The sequence below is a fragment of the Bidens hawaiensis genome, unplaced genomic scaffold (assembly GCF_021521415.1).
Source record: "Bidens hawaiensis isolate Kalapana, Puna unplaced genomic scaffold, B.hawaiensis_p1.1 tig00023983_1, whole genome shotgun sequence".
Taxonomy (NCBI): Eukaryota; Viridiplantae; Streptophyta; class Magnoliopsida; order Asterales; family Asteraceae; genus Bidens; species Bidens hawaiensis.
Window position 1 is genome coordinate 35,116 of NW_027493767.1, and position 16,897 is coordinate 52,012.

General features: G+C 40.6%; 1 non-coding gene across 1 annotated transcript; it reads left to right on the forward strand.

The window, feature by feature from the left end:
• The first annotated feature begins 16,038 nt into the window (after window positions 1–16,038).
• TRNAQ-UUG (transfer RNA glutamine (anticodon UUG)) lies at window positions 16,039–16,110 on the forward strand. Its single transcript has one exon. It is a non-coding gene; the product is annotated as a tRNA-Gln (tRNA).
• Window positions 16,111–16,897: the final 787 nt, after the last annotated feature.

Genomic DNA, 16,897 nt, shown 5'->3' on the forward strand with positions numbered 1-16,897 from the left:
TCATCTTTTAACAGAAAATCAGAAATGGATCCAACTCTAAGCAATCCCAATTCTTACATCATCTTTCTGAAGAACTGAAGAAGGCGTTACATAGAGTTCAAGCCCTAATGAATGAGGTTGAGAAGACCTCAGCTGCCCCAAAACATGGGAGAAATCACTGAATCAGGGGGAGAATTCTTTAATGCTTCTTTCAGTTTATGATGAAAATAGTTCAGATGATGAAACTGACAAAGTTCCAAAAGAGGAAAGGAAACATCTAGAAGAAAGAAAGAAACTAAAAGGGAAAGGAATTGCTCTAGAAGGTGAGAAAAATCAGATTGTCAATTCACCAAAAGAAAAGTCAACAATCTTAGAAATTGATGAATCTGATTTAGAAGCCAAGAGGGTGAATGAGCAAAGAATGACAGAAATTCATGACAGAGAATGTCTAAATCAAATGTTGACTAATAAAAATTATGAAAAACAATAGAGTTTGATGAAACTGTATGAAGATGAGAAGAAATTAAGGGATGAATCAAATAATGAAAATCAGAAGGAAGTCCCACAAGAACTGATTGAAAAGTGCTTAAATGATCAAGAAATTCCAAATGGAGTGCTAGTATCTCTGCTCAAGCTAATTAAACATGAAGAACCAGAGACAGAGGTAAAAGAGAAACTGAATACTGTAATTGATAAAATTTCAAAAGCATTAAGTGAACAAAAGATTGCTCAAGACAATGAATTGAAAATTTTGAAAATGAAAGATGAATTGGAAGAAGAAATGAAGATTCAAAAGTTCTTGTGCAAGTATAGTGGAAAACCATAATTTTTGGTAAAAAATGGAATTCCCCTTGATTCAGTAAAAGTCACGACAAGAAAAGAGATTTTGAGCAACTTCAAGACAATGAAAGGACAACAGTTGAACAAGAAGAAAGAAGCTGCTCATTCTCTAGTCAGTAAGAACAAAGGAATATCCAAAAAGATGTCTGATCTATCAAAGATGACAATGAAGGAGAAATCCAAAGTAAAGGTACTCTGAATAAAGACAACATCCTTTGTTTCTAAACAGAACATTACAAAGAAAAGGAAAATGTTAGCAACTACTAAAGAGAAACCAAAGCAGAAACACTTGAAGATGGATAAACCTTTTGTCAAGCTGAAGTAAAAGCCAAAAATTCTTCAATCAACTGCAATGTTATGCCAAGTGGAGTATTTTATGACTCTAGGACTGAACATCTGATTGTTATGATGGAAAATGGAGAGATTGAGAAAATCTTCTCTAAAAATGACTTCAGAAAATTCAATCTATGGCAATTGACTGTGATTGCAGCACTGCATCTATCTGACTATAAAGAAAGGCAAAGGCCTACAAGTTCTAAGCAATCAGAACTGTTAAGATTCTTGAGAGAGCAAGAAAAGTTGAACTTCCCGTATCTAAACAAGCACCTCTGAACTCAAGAAAATGAAGAAATTCTATAATAGGCTTTACTTTGTAATGTCTTCTGACAGTCTTTGATTATGTAATTTGTTTATGTTTTTGAATATGTAATTTGACTTTAATTTGATGTGTATTTTAATCATGTGTAAGTAACTATAGAAGTGTTTTGGGACAGCTGAGGTGTTCCAATCTAAGGGGAGATTGTTGAGTCAAGATTTGACCCAAACATGATCAAATGGAAGATTGGAATCTTCTCAACCTCCTCTGAAATCGCTAAGTATGGAACCGGGCACACCTCAGAACATCCGAGCAAGGTTTTACTTAGCCGGGCATGATATCTTGCCTATCGGGCAGGGTTATTTTCAAGAAGTCTTCTTTAGTGGATATCCGGGCAGGGTTCACTCTTTAGTGTATACCCGGGCATGGTTCACTATATCAAGCAGGTTTGTTCTTCATAACCGAGTAAGGTTTACTTCAGAGTAAGCTCTTGGCTAACCAAGCTCATGAAGCCAAGTAATTGGAAGATCGGGCAAGGTATTCTTTAATAATACAACGGTCCGAGTATGCTTGATGTGTAATGAAATATCTTAAGTAACATCGGGTAGGATTCAACTCAAGCAGGGTACAGTGCTCCCAAGCACACTTTGCTAATAAGCTAATTCCAAGCAAGGAGTTGATGGGACCATTGAAGAACAAGGTTTCTCGTAAGTTTATGTCAGGCAAAGTCTGATATAATCAAGAAGATTGAAGTCTGCTTTGGAAAATACTCCAAGTAAAGCATACCTGGAAACTGTTCCCGGGAACACTTCAAGGTTATCAAGTCTACCAAGGAAGGCAGAGCACAAAGTCTACTCGGAGAAGTTTACTTCTACAAAGCCTACCCGGAAGACTTATTTTACACTTAGCATAGCTTTGAATATGTAATTTGAATATGTACATTATATTTAGGGTTTCTAGAAGGAATGACAGCTGTAAATGAGGTGTCAGGCCTATAAAAGGAATATTTAGGGCACACACTCCTGACAGTGGCTGAATACGAAATTAGAAAGAATATTTTGTGAGTGTCAGTTGTTCAAAGAATTGTACGAAAATAACTTTCCCATCAAGAAACCCTTGATAGATTATCGTTTGTATGATTAATATTATACAAATGGAAATCTTTTGAGTGAATCTTGTGAGTTAGTTACCTTTGATTAAATTGTTCAGCAACTAAATCGTCTGTTATTGATTCCTCCTTTATCAAACGGTTTTCTTTATAAATATAGTAACCCGTCATTAACTCTCTTGTCAACACATTATTGTGTGAGTTATGACTTAATTTGTTAACGATCTCCCAACAATCGTGGACCTGACATGTTCCTTTGGGATGGAGGAAGGAAAATTTCTCGGTGTAATCGTCATGGGCGCGGGCTTTAAGACCAATCCGGATAAAGTTCGGGCAGTATCCCGCATGCCTTCTCCTTCTTCCCTCAAAGAAGTTCATACGCTTAACGGAAGATTGGTTGCACTGAACTGATTTCTAGCAAATCACGCAGCCAAATTTCCTTAAGAAAGCACAATTCAAGTGGACCACTGAAGCGGAACAAGTTTCTGGAGATCAATAAGTGCCTAATGGAGTTACCTACTCTGACAGCACCATATGCGAGAGAACCCTTGACGTTGTACCTATCAGCATCTGATATTGCCATTGGAGCCGTACTACTGACGGACAGAAAGAATGTTCAAACACCAATCTATTATGTCAGTAGGACGTTGTCAGATCCGGAGACCAAATAGTCAATGCTTGAAAAACTAGTCTTAGCACTGGTTTACGCTGCTCTACGTCTTCGCATGTATTTTCAAGGTCATCCCATCAATGTTTTAACTGGATACAAACTCAAGAATGTATTGAGTAAGCCAGAATTGTCTGGACGACTGGAAAAGTGGGCCATCGAACTGGGTGAACACACGATTGAGTATAAACCCATACCAGCAATCAAAGGGCAGGTGTTGGTGGACTTCGTCACCGAAGTCCCGCGGCACAAAGAAAAAGAATGTTTTATTGAGCAACAACCCCAAGCGCCTCCTGAACAAGGACAAATCTGGTCATTGTTTACGGATGGAGCTTCAAGCAGCGAGGGATCTGGCGCAGGCCTCAGGCTAGTCAATCCCGAGGGCCATGAGTTCACATACGCCATCAAGTTAGACTTTAAAAGTACTAACAATGAGGTGGAATATGAAGCCTTTCTGGCAGGCTTGCGGATAGCCAAGAAGCTTGTGGTGAAACATTTGGAGGCGCGGGTGGATTCTATGCTGATTGTGGGACAAATTAATGGGACTTACGAAGCAAAAAATGATGTAATGGATTCATACCTGTCGCAGGCGAAGGACTTTCTTAAATTCTCTTCTGTCAAAGTTATTCACATCAAGAGAAGCGAGGACAAGTCCGCGGATGCCCTTAGCAAGTTGGCTTCAACAAATTTTGAACACTTCGCTAAAGATATTTGTGTTGAGGTCCTCGATCACCCGTTCATTCCACAGTATCAAGTTTTGGTGATCCAGACTGGCGTAGAATCCTGGATGACACCAATCATAGCTTACTTGTCATCAGGAGATCTTCCGAAAAGAAGGTCGCAGATCGGAAGATTAAACACAAGGGCTTAAACTATCAGATGAACGATGGTGGTTTGTATCGACGTTCCTTCCTCAACCCACTACTTAGATGTGTGGATGCCGAAGACGAGAACTACTTAACCAGAGAAGTTTATGAAGGCATTTGTGGACTTCACGCGGGCCCAAGAATTATCGTTGCAAAGCTTATGAATGCCGGATGCACTTAGATGCTGTACAGGAAATCAGGAAATGTGATTCCTGACAGCTTCATGCCCCCAACACATTGCAACCGAAGAATGAGCTTGTTCCAGTTACTTCCGCTTGGTTGTTCCAAAAATGGGCTATTGACATCATGGGACCTTTCCCTGAAGCCTCGAGACGTGTCAAATTTCTAATTGTGGCCATTGATTACTTCACCAAGTGGGTGGAAGCCAAACCAGCCGCATCCATCACGGCATCAAGTGTCAAGAAATTCCTTTGGGAATTTATTATCTGTCGGTTTGGTCTTCCGCTAGAACTTGTGAGTGACAACGGTACCCAATTTGCGGATAGCGAGCTACAAGAATGGTTGAAAGAACTTCATGTTTCTCAGATCTTCACATTTGCAGCTCATCCGCAAGCGAATGGTCAGGTCGAACGAACCAACCGAACAATTAATTAAGAACGGATTAAAGCGAGGTTAGGCACTACACGTACCGGCTGGGTTGACGAACTGCCCCATGTACTTTGGGCCTTTCGCACCCAGAAGGGTTCAAGTAATTCTGAAACGCCGTTCAGTCTAACCTATGGTACCGAAACTATGATCCCGGCCGAAATCGGGGTTCCATCCGCACGAACTCTATTAATCGACGATAACGACAACGAGTTACGGATGAACCTCAACCTTCTTGAAGAAAGAAGGGAATTGGTATTGATCTGCAAACACAACTATAAGCGCCAGTTGCAGAAATATTATGACTCACGGGTCAAAAAATGCATGTTTGATGAGGGAGACTTTGTCTTCTGCAATAACGAAGCTTCCGGCCAAGAGCCCCCAAGCAAGTTGGCCCCAACTTGGGAAGACCCTTACAAGATTAAACAAGTGTTACCAAAAGGTGCTTATAAGCTAGAAAGGTTGGATGGGACTGAGGTCCCTAGGACTTGGAATGTGGCACAGCTAAAGAAATGTTACATGTAATAAGACATGTTGCTTCCCTTTTTTATTTTTGGCATGCGTGCCTAGTAGATTAATGAAAGGCATGTAATTTCAGTTGTTGTAATTTCGTTCGGCTTATGCTACGGTCCGCGTACCAAATGGAGTTCATACATATAGCAAGAATGGCGTAATCCTTTATTGTAAAAAAAGAAGATCCTGTAAACACTTATATTATGAAAATAAGGCAAAGTGTACCGGATAAAGACAAACTTCTTATTAATATCCAAATGGGATTACTAAAAGATGTTACATTGTCACAAGGAAGATGGATCTATGTATATACAATTAAGAAGTCACATCTTCTTTTCTCGCGCCATCCACTTCCGCTTCTTCTTGACTTTCTTCATCATCAGCAAGAAGAGTTTTTAATCTTTATCCGCGAGCTCTGCTATTTGATCTTCAATAGATAATTTTAAATTATCAAACGTCTTCGTTTGATTAGCAAGAGCCTTGGCGGTATCTTGGCCATATAGAACTAATTCCTCGGGGAGCCTACCTTCTTCAGTAAATTTAAATCCTTCCCGGAAACCCGTCTGACGGCCATCTCGAGAAGATGCGATCAAAAGCAGGGCAAGGCAATTCCCAAGTTCATCGCCTCCCCGAATGTGGGTGATAACCTGTTAAAAATAACGATGTGAACAAGTGTTTTACATTTGATTACGTACTTTAATAAAATCCAGAGTAACAATTACTTGGGACAATCCTTCCGCTAGCAACCACTTTTTGTCCGCCTTGGCCCGGACGAGTTCCATCTTGTGCTCTGCACACTCCAAGGCTTGCTCCCTGTTCTTGGTAGCAAGGGTGGCAAGGCGTTCGTCCTTGGCTGCTGACTCAGCCTTTAGAGTTTTTATCAGGTCGTCATGTTCATTCAATTGTCGTTAGACAGCAGTTTTAGCTTCCTCAGCAACGGAGCGACGAGCTATTTCCTCTTCCAGAGCTGTCTTGGCATCCGCTAGGTGCCGTTCTGCAGTCTCAGCAACCTTCTTCGCCTCAGACACTTTGATCTCCAAATCCTCCCACGCATCGTTCATACCCAACCAGTCTCGGCAAATTTTCTAACTGGTGGAGATAGTATTCGCCAGGCAGTAAGAATAGGAATTCAATAATTCCTTGCGTATACGTCCGCATTGACGTTCTCTTTCCGCGGGAGGAAGGCTCTCTTGCAGATACTCCAAGCATACGTCCGTGTCACCGAATGTTGAATTCTGGCGTGCGGGCCAACCCAGACGATGCACAGGCGCCTCTCCCTCGGGGAGGGACGTGGACGCTTAAGGACCGCACGCGAAGGCGCTAGATCCTCCTTGATCCTTAAAACGGTTAAGTACTTGGAGGGACGCCGAAACAATTGGGTCCTCCGCGTTGTCGTCTTTGTTTTCCTTGAGGGGAGAAGTATCCACGATAATAATCGGGTCTTGGACAGTCTTAGGCGGGGGCGGTGGTGGAGATGGAGGAGGAGTAGACCCCCTTAGGTATGCAGGGCCCTTGGGGGATTTCTCCAGGAAATCTGCAAAACAATACTTTTTCATAACAAACATGCCTTACATGTTAACAATGGTTATAAAATTTACAACCATCAAAATTACCTGAAGGAGCATCTTTGGGAGCAAGTTGTTTGAGGCGAGCTCCCAACTTTGTCCTTTTGTGTTTTTTGGACGGGGCGGCCTTGGTCGATTGCACTTTGCGCTTCCCCGTTGTCATGAAAGTACCCGCACCAACAGCTTGATGTTCATCTTCGGCGACGGCATCATCGGTAGCTTGATGTTCGCCTTCGACAGTGACATCGACACCCTTGTCACCGGCCTCCTTGCTCGTGGTCGCTTTCTGATCCTTCTTACGGGTTAGACCTACAGTCGAATGCAGGGTATTAATAGCATCAACTGATAACCCTCCTTCACAGGGTGATTACTCTTCGCTAGACGAAAGAAGTACAATCACCCCGCCATAAGTGGCATCAGTAATGGGTCGAGGTTTTAAAATTCCCTCACCTTTCAGAGCAAACTCCTCACATTTAGCATACATCGTCTCGGAAACCACGGGTTTCGGGCGTAGTGTGGCGGAGAATAGGAAATTGTTGCAGGTACGCTCCAGGATAGGTGCGTCCTTTGGATCAATCGGACGACGCACCATTAGACCCTCCTCGTGGTCTAAGAGCGTACTAAAGACGAAGCCTTCACTTGTACAAACAAGAATATAAATCAGAATTTAGGAGGAATATTAGAAACAAAAACAACAACAAAAAGTATGGCTCTAAATCAGGAAATGGCCACATACGGCTCATCCTAGAACTCACCATCGCCCCATCGTGTATTGCGCGCATGGGAGTTGGCGTATTAGTTAATGTCGTGAACCAGGGAGAGTCCACTTGTGTGGTGGCATGGACCACGGGCATTCCGTCATTCGATTTACGATGAATCATCGTAAATGGAATGAGATCTTTTCGGATCCAGAAAATTTTTGGCTTCCATTCATGGAGGCTGCGGATCCATTCGGTGCCAATAACCGCCTTCCCAGTTGTGGCCCAACTGTACCACCCTCCGCGGTAGGTCATCTTGTAAAAGACCGCGAACATGCCAACGGATGGCTCCAGGTCTCGAGCTTGACAACAAAATTCGAAGTGTCGAGCTCTCAACATCCCAAAAGGATGGATCTGGGATAGATGGACTCCATACGTTGTCAAGATCGATTGAATGAACTTCGTTATAGGAAACCTAAAGTTTCCTGTAGTAAAGTGGTCCGCGTATACAGCCATCTTTTTAGCCGGCGGGTTAGTAGCAACTGATCCGGCCACTGGATACTCGGGTTCCCATTCCGGAGCCAATCCATAAACGTTAACAATATCTTCATAATCTTTCTTCTTGAAGTTAAAGATAACTTTGTGAATAGCAGGGGCACTCTTCTTATTTCCTGCCATTAGCAATTTCCTTAAAAGTTTGAATATTAGAAAATAGCTTTAGCAATTTCAGATCTCAGGACCAAAAGAGAAAAAGAAGAAGGATAGGAAAGAGATAAGAATGAATAAGAAGTGGGATCTGGCCTATTTATACACATCGCAATTAATGCGATTGATTAGACGCCAGTGGAGAGAGAAAATGTAGCCCAATGAAAGGCTGACACGTCAGGCGGGAAAGACGAAAAAGTCAAAGCAGACTGTCAAAAGACGTATACACGTCTTGTCAGTTGCCTTGCGACGTTTCTCTTTCCGCCACGTAATTTCTTTCATACCACTTGCAAATATTCATTATTGGATAAAGCAAAAATATCTCCCTGTATAATATTTAAAAGACAAAACAATACAAGATTCACAAGAAGACAAAACGGTTTCTGTTCATTCATGACTAACAAAATAGTTACAAGATATGGAAAGAAATTACAAGTCTTCAATTATTCTAAAGATCTTGAGCAGAAGCATCCCCGGAGGTGTAGGCGGAGTGTCTTCCAACTCTCACTCCAGGTACTCTTTCAACTGGTCCACGCCATTATGTGTTGCGGCAAATTCCGGAAGTATGTCTTAGAAAGGAAATGATAAATTATCATATTCGTTGATACGCATTTCATACTCCTGAGCAATGAGTCTGAAACCTGTCATGCGGATGAGTCTCAAACGAACGGCCGGTTTGGGCATACACAATCCCTTCATTGAAACCTGTCACGCGGCCAAATTGAGAGGAAGCTTTGAGTAAGAAGGCGAGACTATCCGTCAATTCAGGCCCCTCCTTGATATGCTTAATGACCTATAAAAGAAAACATATTTGTTAGATGATTGGTACCACAAAAGATTACGGTTAACGGCGGAAGAATGGGACAACATATCGCATTAAGACCTTGGCTCAACAGCCATTGTCTTTCTCTCTCCGCCCGTCCGGCTCTCTCTTGAAGTTCGTGGAACCCAGCAGCTCTTTTTTCCTTATCATTTAGGTACTCACTTGCGCGGGCTTCCACCTCATCGCGTGATTGCAGAAGAGAGTCGTAGGCAGCCTGCACCTCAGCAGCACTCTTATCTTTAAGATCAGCTTCCTCCTTCTGCAGCTTCAATGCCTCTTCAAGCTCTTGAATTTTGGCACCTTGGCTGGCCACTTGGCTTTCTATGGCCAAATTAGCCTCAAGTGCCTTAGTCAGGTCCTCCTTTTTTCGCTGAGTTTAATCCCGAGCAGCTTGAAGAACAGAATTTTGCTTCTTACAAGCTTCCTCCCACTGCCGTTCAGCTGCCGTATTCCTATCTTTCTCATTCCTGAGAGAAATTTTGGCATCAACTAGCTTCCATTTAGCTGTGTTGGCTGTTACACGGCACTCGTTGGCTTATTTCCGAGCTTCCTCAGCAGCTTTGGTCATTTCTCCCAACTTTCCACCCATTGTCCGCCATTCGCGTAGTATTTCTTGTACACAAGCCATAGTGTTGGTTAAAGATGAGTAATAGTCCATGTGAAGGTCATGGTGAGAGCGTCCACGCTGGTGGATCCGCTCCGCATGTGGCACACACTAGTTGATGAACGCTGTACAAACGTCAGGTTCAGTAAAGCGGGACCCATTCACGATATCCCAGTTAGGGGTAAACAAGTGATAATCCTCCCCTGGGTTTGCCTTCTCGTAATAATCTGAACTTGTCGCTTGGGAGCGCACGGGGATAGAAGAGGACTGATGAGGAATATCTCGCGTCACCGCCACCTCGACATTTTGCTGAGGGCGTCGAAATTGAGAATCCTCCCCTCCAGACACGGAAAAGGGTGAAGATGAGAAGGAAAATTTTGGAGGAGATCGAGGAGTGAACTCTGTTGCTTTGAGTGCCTCGTCGTCCACACTCACCCCTTTCCCCTTAGAGCTAGAATCACCTACAGCTTTAAACAAGTAATCCAGGGGATCTTCATCCTCTGGAGGAGGATTTGGGAGCTTCTCTCCTTTCTTTGACGATGGAGTTGGTGGTTTGTCCTCTTTCTCTGGAGGAGGAGACGGTAGTTTCTCGCCTTCAGGAGTAGGAGACGATAATTTGTGTGATATAATGCTTCCACTAATGACATTCGACGGGTCTACATAGTAAACCACACATAAGTAATAATCAAGACACAAAAGTACAAAAAAGGGCTAGTATTATTTACCAGTCATCTCCTTCATGTGACCAGCAAGGCTGAACATCTTCTTCGGACGATGTGTCCGCTGCTTCTTGGTCGCTGGACCCTCCACGGTATACGCAGAACTAGCGCCCACGTCGCTTGTATGAAGGGATTCAAAATTTCTCTTCCGCTCCAATTCTGCCAACAGATGCGAGACAGATGATATTTCAGAAGCATTATCGGAGCTTTCTTAATCTTCGGTTGTAGAATCATCACTCGAGGAGAGAATGACGATTACCCCATCAAAAGTAAGGACATTAAGCGGATGAGGGTTTAAGGTGTACTCACCTGTCTCGAAGATCGCCTCCGAAGTTGCATGCTCAGCAGGTACCTTGGTAGCAAAAAGAAATCGATTCCGCGTCCTCTCTAGGACATGTGTTTCTTTCGCTTCACGAATGCGTTTTCCCGTACAGCCTGTTTTCAAAAAGGGCATTCAGCATAGGCCCTTCACCTGAAAACACATATAAAAAATCAATTTAAATGTTTCATAAAGAAAGAAAAGGGAAAAATAACTTACGCTCGTTCACGCCTTAAAAACAGACTCTAAATTGGGGTATGGCCACACACGGCTCATACCCGCCCACACTAGAGCCTCTTCTGGCAGAATCCGCATGGGAGATGGTTCCGAAACCAGGACGCAGAACCATTCTTGCTTCTCATGAGAAGCTGTAACAACTTCTGGAAGCGTCCCCATCAGCCGGACGACGGACCATGGCGACCGGAACAACGTCCTCGGAGATCCAGAAGAATTTGTGGTGCCAGTCTGTCGAACCTCCCTCAGGCACAATGCCAATAATCCTGCCCTCTCTAGGGTATCACTTAAACCATCCGTCACGATTGGCTATCCGATAGAACACCGGAAAGCGGTCAATCCGAGGCAACATCCCCTTCGTCGTACACAAAAATTCGAAGTGTCGAATTTGCATAAGAGCGAGAGGATGCAATTGGGATAAATGGATCCCATAAGCACTTAAAACCTTCATAAGAAACTTGGTTATAGGAAACCGAAGGTTTGCATAGATAAAATAATCGGAGTATACCGCCATCTTGCCGGCATGAGGCATACTCGCGACGATTCCGGCATTGAGGAATTATGGTCCCCATTCCGGTGGGATACCATAAATACGAAAAAATGCCTCGTATTTAGAGATATCCCATTTAATCTCTGCAGTATCTATGGTCGGTGCCAGATATGAACAGTGGAGAGAGAAAGTCATCTCCTATTCAGCAGACGCCACGTCACGCGGGAAATTCGAAAAAGAGAAAAAGGTGTACAGTCGGGTACAGTGACAGCCGGCATAAACGTCCCATCACTTTTCCACGCGCCTGCAAGTAGTCAACTTGTCCTTTCATGATTATCCATCTTACCAAAAGAATATAGTGCTACAAACTTTCAAAAACTCAAAAACCCCCAAATTTATCTTAAGTCCAAAATTTCACCCACATAAAAACTTCACGTGGAAGAAACACTGGACTGGGGGGACTTATAGAGGTAGGGTACCAAAAATACCCAAATACCCTTAAGTACCACCCGCGGGTCAACAGGAAGCTCCTTACGAGACACCCGCGGACATATGGATCACTCCGCATAACTATTTAAAGGAATAACACTCTTATACCATGCGGAAGCATCCAGGCACCCTCACGCGTCACCCGCGTGGTAGCACATCTACCCGCCAAAGTAACCGCAAGGGAATGCCAACAGGACAGCTGCAAGTAACTAACTTCTTTCTAGAAGAACTATCACGATTGTTACTTGGAGAATACGTGACTCCTCAACCAATAAATGAAGGACACCTGGCCAAGTTGTTATAACCGTGCACATGGCCAGGGATTAACACGTCCTATCATAGGTTAACACGTGTCTAGGTTGTTATACCGTTGCACTTGCAACGTATAGCTCAACCTATTGTAAGAAGGCACGTGTCCAGACGGTTACGGGAGGTCTTCCAGAATGGGACAGCTGGCCCAATCATATTCCCACATCCTTCGGCTATAAATACCCTCTCAATCTGCATGAGGTGCATATTCACACTCCACTATCTACTCTCAATACTTTAGTACTTTCTCTACATTAGAACTGTACTTATTCTCACGCCGGAGGGTGGTTACGGGAAAACCCCCCTCTTGTCCTTCCCGTAACGAGCTCACGGTGTTTGTTTGTAGGTTCCGGTCACTGGACTTTGGGAAGTCGTACTCATATTGTGTTGGTTGTTATTGTATCCTTATTAGATAATTAAAAACATTATTAATTAGTTTATGTTTAGTTCTTATTATTATCATGACATATGTATAAGTATTATTAATATTATTATTAGGATAAGCTTATAGGTTAGTTAAGGATGTTTGTTGGTTAACAGAAAACCGTCAATAACGGTTTCTTCTGTTTAACCGTCATCTCCTAGCCTATATAAACAAACTCATGTATCTTTGTAATCACCAAGATCATTCAATCGAATGTATATTATTGTTTGATCCACCCATTGTTTCATCTTTTCTATTAATCACTTTGATTACTTGTGTTTATGATATCGAGTTTCTAACAAACTGGTATCAGAGCCAAGTTCATCACACACAAAATCACACAAACTCGATTATGGAGAACACAAGAAGAAGATACAGGAATCACATGAAACAATCCCAGAAAGAAAGAAGACTGTGTTTTTATTTCCGACAACCAGGACACTTTATTAACAGGTGCATACTGAAAGAACGAGACGAAGCCACACTTCTGATCCGCCAAGTAATTGATACGAGGACACAGATGGAGAACGATGTTGTTGATTATACGGAAGAATACATCGTAAATGGCACGGAGAATGGATTATGGTCAGAAATCTGGGTTGTTAACGCAAGCTTTCAGCAACATATATCGGGTAATCTTTCTCCGTTTAAGAACATTAAGCAGTCTTTTGGGATAGAGACCCGTATAGGAGGAAATACAATTGCATTTATTAGAGGTATTGGGCAAATACTCTTAGATATTGATTGAAGCAAGTTTAGGATTGATAGTGTCTACTACCCTCCTAATTTAGATAAAAACGTATTAAGTTTACATCAATTAAGACTTCAAGGGATTATGATTGAAATGGAGGGTAACAAATGTTCACTCAAAAGTATGTTTAAGGAATCTCATGAAGTTATTTCTGATAGTACAAATCTGTTAGTTAATCTTGGAAATTCATCAGATCATGACAATTATGAACAAGAATATCTAAATGAGTACTTTCATTTTCTGGATTTAAATCAAGATCAAACCTGGTTTCATAAAATAGACAGTTTGATAAATGATCTTGAATTTAATTCTTTTAAAAGATTGTGTTGCTTTGTTGGAGTTAATTGAAACTACAAAAGAAGTTTGGTCCCATCATGAAGCGTTCAAAAACAAGTTTCTACAAATGGTAGATTGGTTCTTACATGTTTATCTAATGATTTCTGATCGCCCAATTCCACCAATATTTAAGATGAATAAAAGGGTAGAACTATTTGATCTCTACATGATTGTTAAGATGGAAGGAGGATATCAAAGGGTTACAAAATATAACATGTGGATCGTGATTGCAAAAGACTTAAATTTGGACTATGAAGATTGCAACTTAGTTCGAATGCTCTATGCTCAATATCTGGATGTTTTGGAATGGGGATATCAATACACCAGAAATCAACGGTTGAGGAATGAAGAAACATTCTCAAAGAATGCTCACGAGACAGAAGCCAAAGGAAGTGAAGGGATTAATGAAGAAGCAAATGCACGTTACTTAGGTGGAGATTGGAATGCAGCAAAGAGGTTAATTAAGGGAAGAAGTTCGACTTTGCAAAGGCAACCGCTGCAGTGAAGGAAGCTCATTCAAGCCTACCCAAGACCCCTCTTGAACTTAATAATGTTTAAGGGGGAATATTAGATAATTAAAACCGTTATTAATTAGTTTATGTTTAGTTCTTATTATTATCGTGACATATGTATAAGTATTATTAATATTATTATTAGGATAAGATTATAGGTTAGTTAAAGATGTTTGTTGGTTAACAGAAAACCGTCAATAACGGTTTCTTCTGTTTAACCGTCATCTCCTAGCCTATATAAACAAACTCATGTATCTTTGTAAATCACCAAGATCATTCAATCGAATATATATTATTGTTTGATCCACCCTTTGTTTCATATTTTCTATTAATCACTTTGATTACTTGTGTTTATGATATCGAGTTTCTAACAATCCTACCCGGTTGATTCATTAGATCCAAGACCCGTATAGGGGATTGGATTATTGTTTCTTCATCTTGGTAGTATAAAGAAGAAGAAATGAGATAAAGAGAATGGTTTTAGTTGTAAGAAGAAACACGATGAGGAAGAGCATGCGTTTTGGGATCCAGCGCCTTTAATGATGAAGTCGTGGGCGAATGTTGACGATGAAGATGATGATTATTATGCCACCAGTTAAAGGAAGTGAGGCTCTAGTTGAGGTGATGAAAGCAGAATGCACTTTATTTGTATCTTGTTTTTTAGATTATACTGTTTATTAACTTTTTTTGTTATGTTGTAAGGAAGTGAAAGTGAATATGAAGGCTGATGAAACTGGTGATGTATGAAGAAGAAGAGTTAATTTTCCAAAAGAGTGTTAAAGTTCAGAAGTAGCTTATGGAGCTTGATGCACTTCTTGCAGGGTTGGGATTGAATGATATCAGTGGTAAAGAGAGATCCAATGGTAAGTTGCTGCAGTTTTTTTATTAATTTTAAATCCAACTTATATGCAGGGATATTTAGTTTGATGAAAGAAATAATGGCACAATAGATTCTATATGACATTATATGAGACTTTAATGTGAAGCATTGCAGCACATTCTAATTGCATCAGGAAGTTGATTATTCATCATTTATTTACTTTTAGAACAATCATTTTTTACCCAAAAAAAAAAGCATTACCAGATGCCTTTTCTCAATATGGTCGAGGTGTTGAAGGTACCCTTAATTCTTATTGCACCTACAGGTTACAAAAGACAGCATATTCAACCCATTTACTTATCAATGGGTCAGTTCGGGTTGCATTTACCTTGATACAATTATTTTTTCTAAAATAATATGATTTAGTAGTATTTATATACTAAAAGTTATGTGAACTAACCTCCATGTGTAATAGGATCTTTTTGCTTCAAATTCGATATATTAATCATGTGTATTATGTGTAGGGGTTGGTATCTTCGTTGGTTTTGGAATGTTGGACTGTGTATTACCAGAGTCAAACTACAAGGATTTGAATACATTAACGGCTCATTGGCTCAAAATATTTGCTGTAAAGTTATCCTTGAATGTGCTCAAAAGACTTTTAGTATGTAACTGGGTGTCAAAATAGTCAATTATTAATGAGTCAAAACAGGTAGTGTGGCATCAACTGACAAACACTGTACATTTTATTTTCATAAGTTGTTAATGCGTTAACTAACTTTGGGTCGTTGCAACACGCAGCGTCTTTTACTAGTTAATTTTTAAAAAGACAACTAAAAAGGATAACAAAAATTCATTCTGGATGCAGGTGTAATATCCTGAAGAAGAAACTAACAAACTCGCTGATTATAAGGTTTTTGAAGAGGAGCGAAACAATTTTCTTTAACACAGAGAAAAAAGAAAATGAATATATGTATTCAGAGGCATAAAATGGGTGCTAATCAGGTATGTATCAGCTACTATGGTCAATTTACATATTCAAGTGTAGTGTAAAGATGTAATATCTGGTTCTATGGTGCAGTGGTTAGCACTCTGGACATTGAATCCAGTGATCCGGGTTCGACTCCTGGTAGGACCTATGAAATACCATGTATCTATATATATATATATATATATATATATATATAGAGAGAGAGAGAGAGAGAGAGGAGGGTTATCCTAAAAAGAAGTAGTTTCCTAGGAAGACTAGGAATAAATCATAGTCATTGGATCATGTTAATCAATGGTTGAGATTAAAATTACCAATAACCGACATAGTTTCCTAGAATTACTCTTTCATCACTATAACCGACATTGTTTCCTAGAATTGTTCTTTCACCATCATTTGTAATGCCAAATGTCAAAAATTTGTTGATTCTTACCATTCTTAGGAAACTCCTTATTCTTATTTGAACTCTTTTCTATATATATATATATATATATATATATATATATATAGGGGGGGTTTAACGTACAATAATCAGTTATCGTACATTAGGTACGCGAGCTTTTTAACGTCGATGTTAATTTCACGCGGGTGGCAGTTTCGTAAATAACCCAAACAGTAGTTCGCGATCAAATTCATCGATTTCAAATCGGTTCCGATCCAAATTCTGAACTCCTTAATCTATCTCATCCAATTTCTAAACTCTAATCACAACTTACAGTATGAAATTTCAAAAAGTCAAAAACCAAAATTGAAGTAGAACGTCATTGAACATTAAAAATCTTCAAATTGATCAAAAATTGATGAGTTAATTAATTGAATTGATGTGTAAGATACTTTAGAATCATCAATCGATTATGAAAATACAGATTAACACACTTAATTGAGCTATGATTAGGGTTCATGTTTAAACGTTCTGCTCAAAGTTTAAACATTCTGA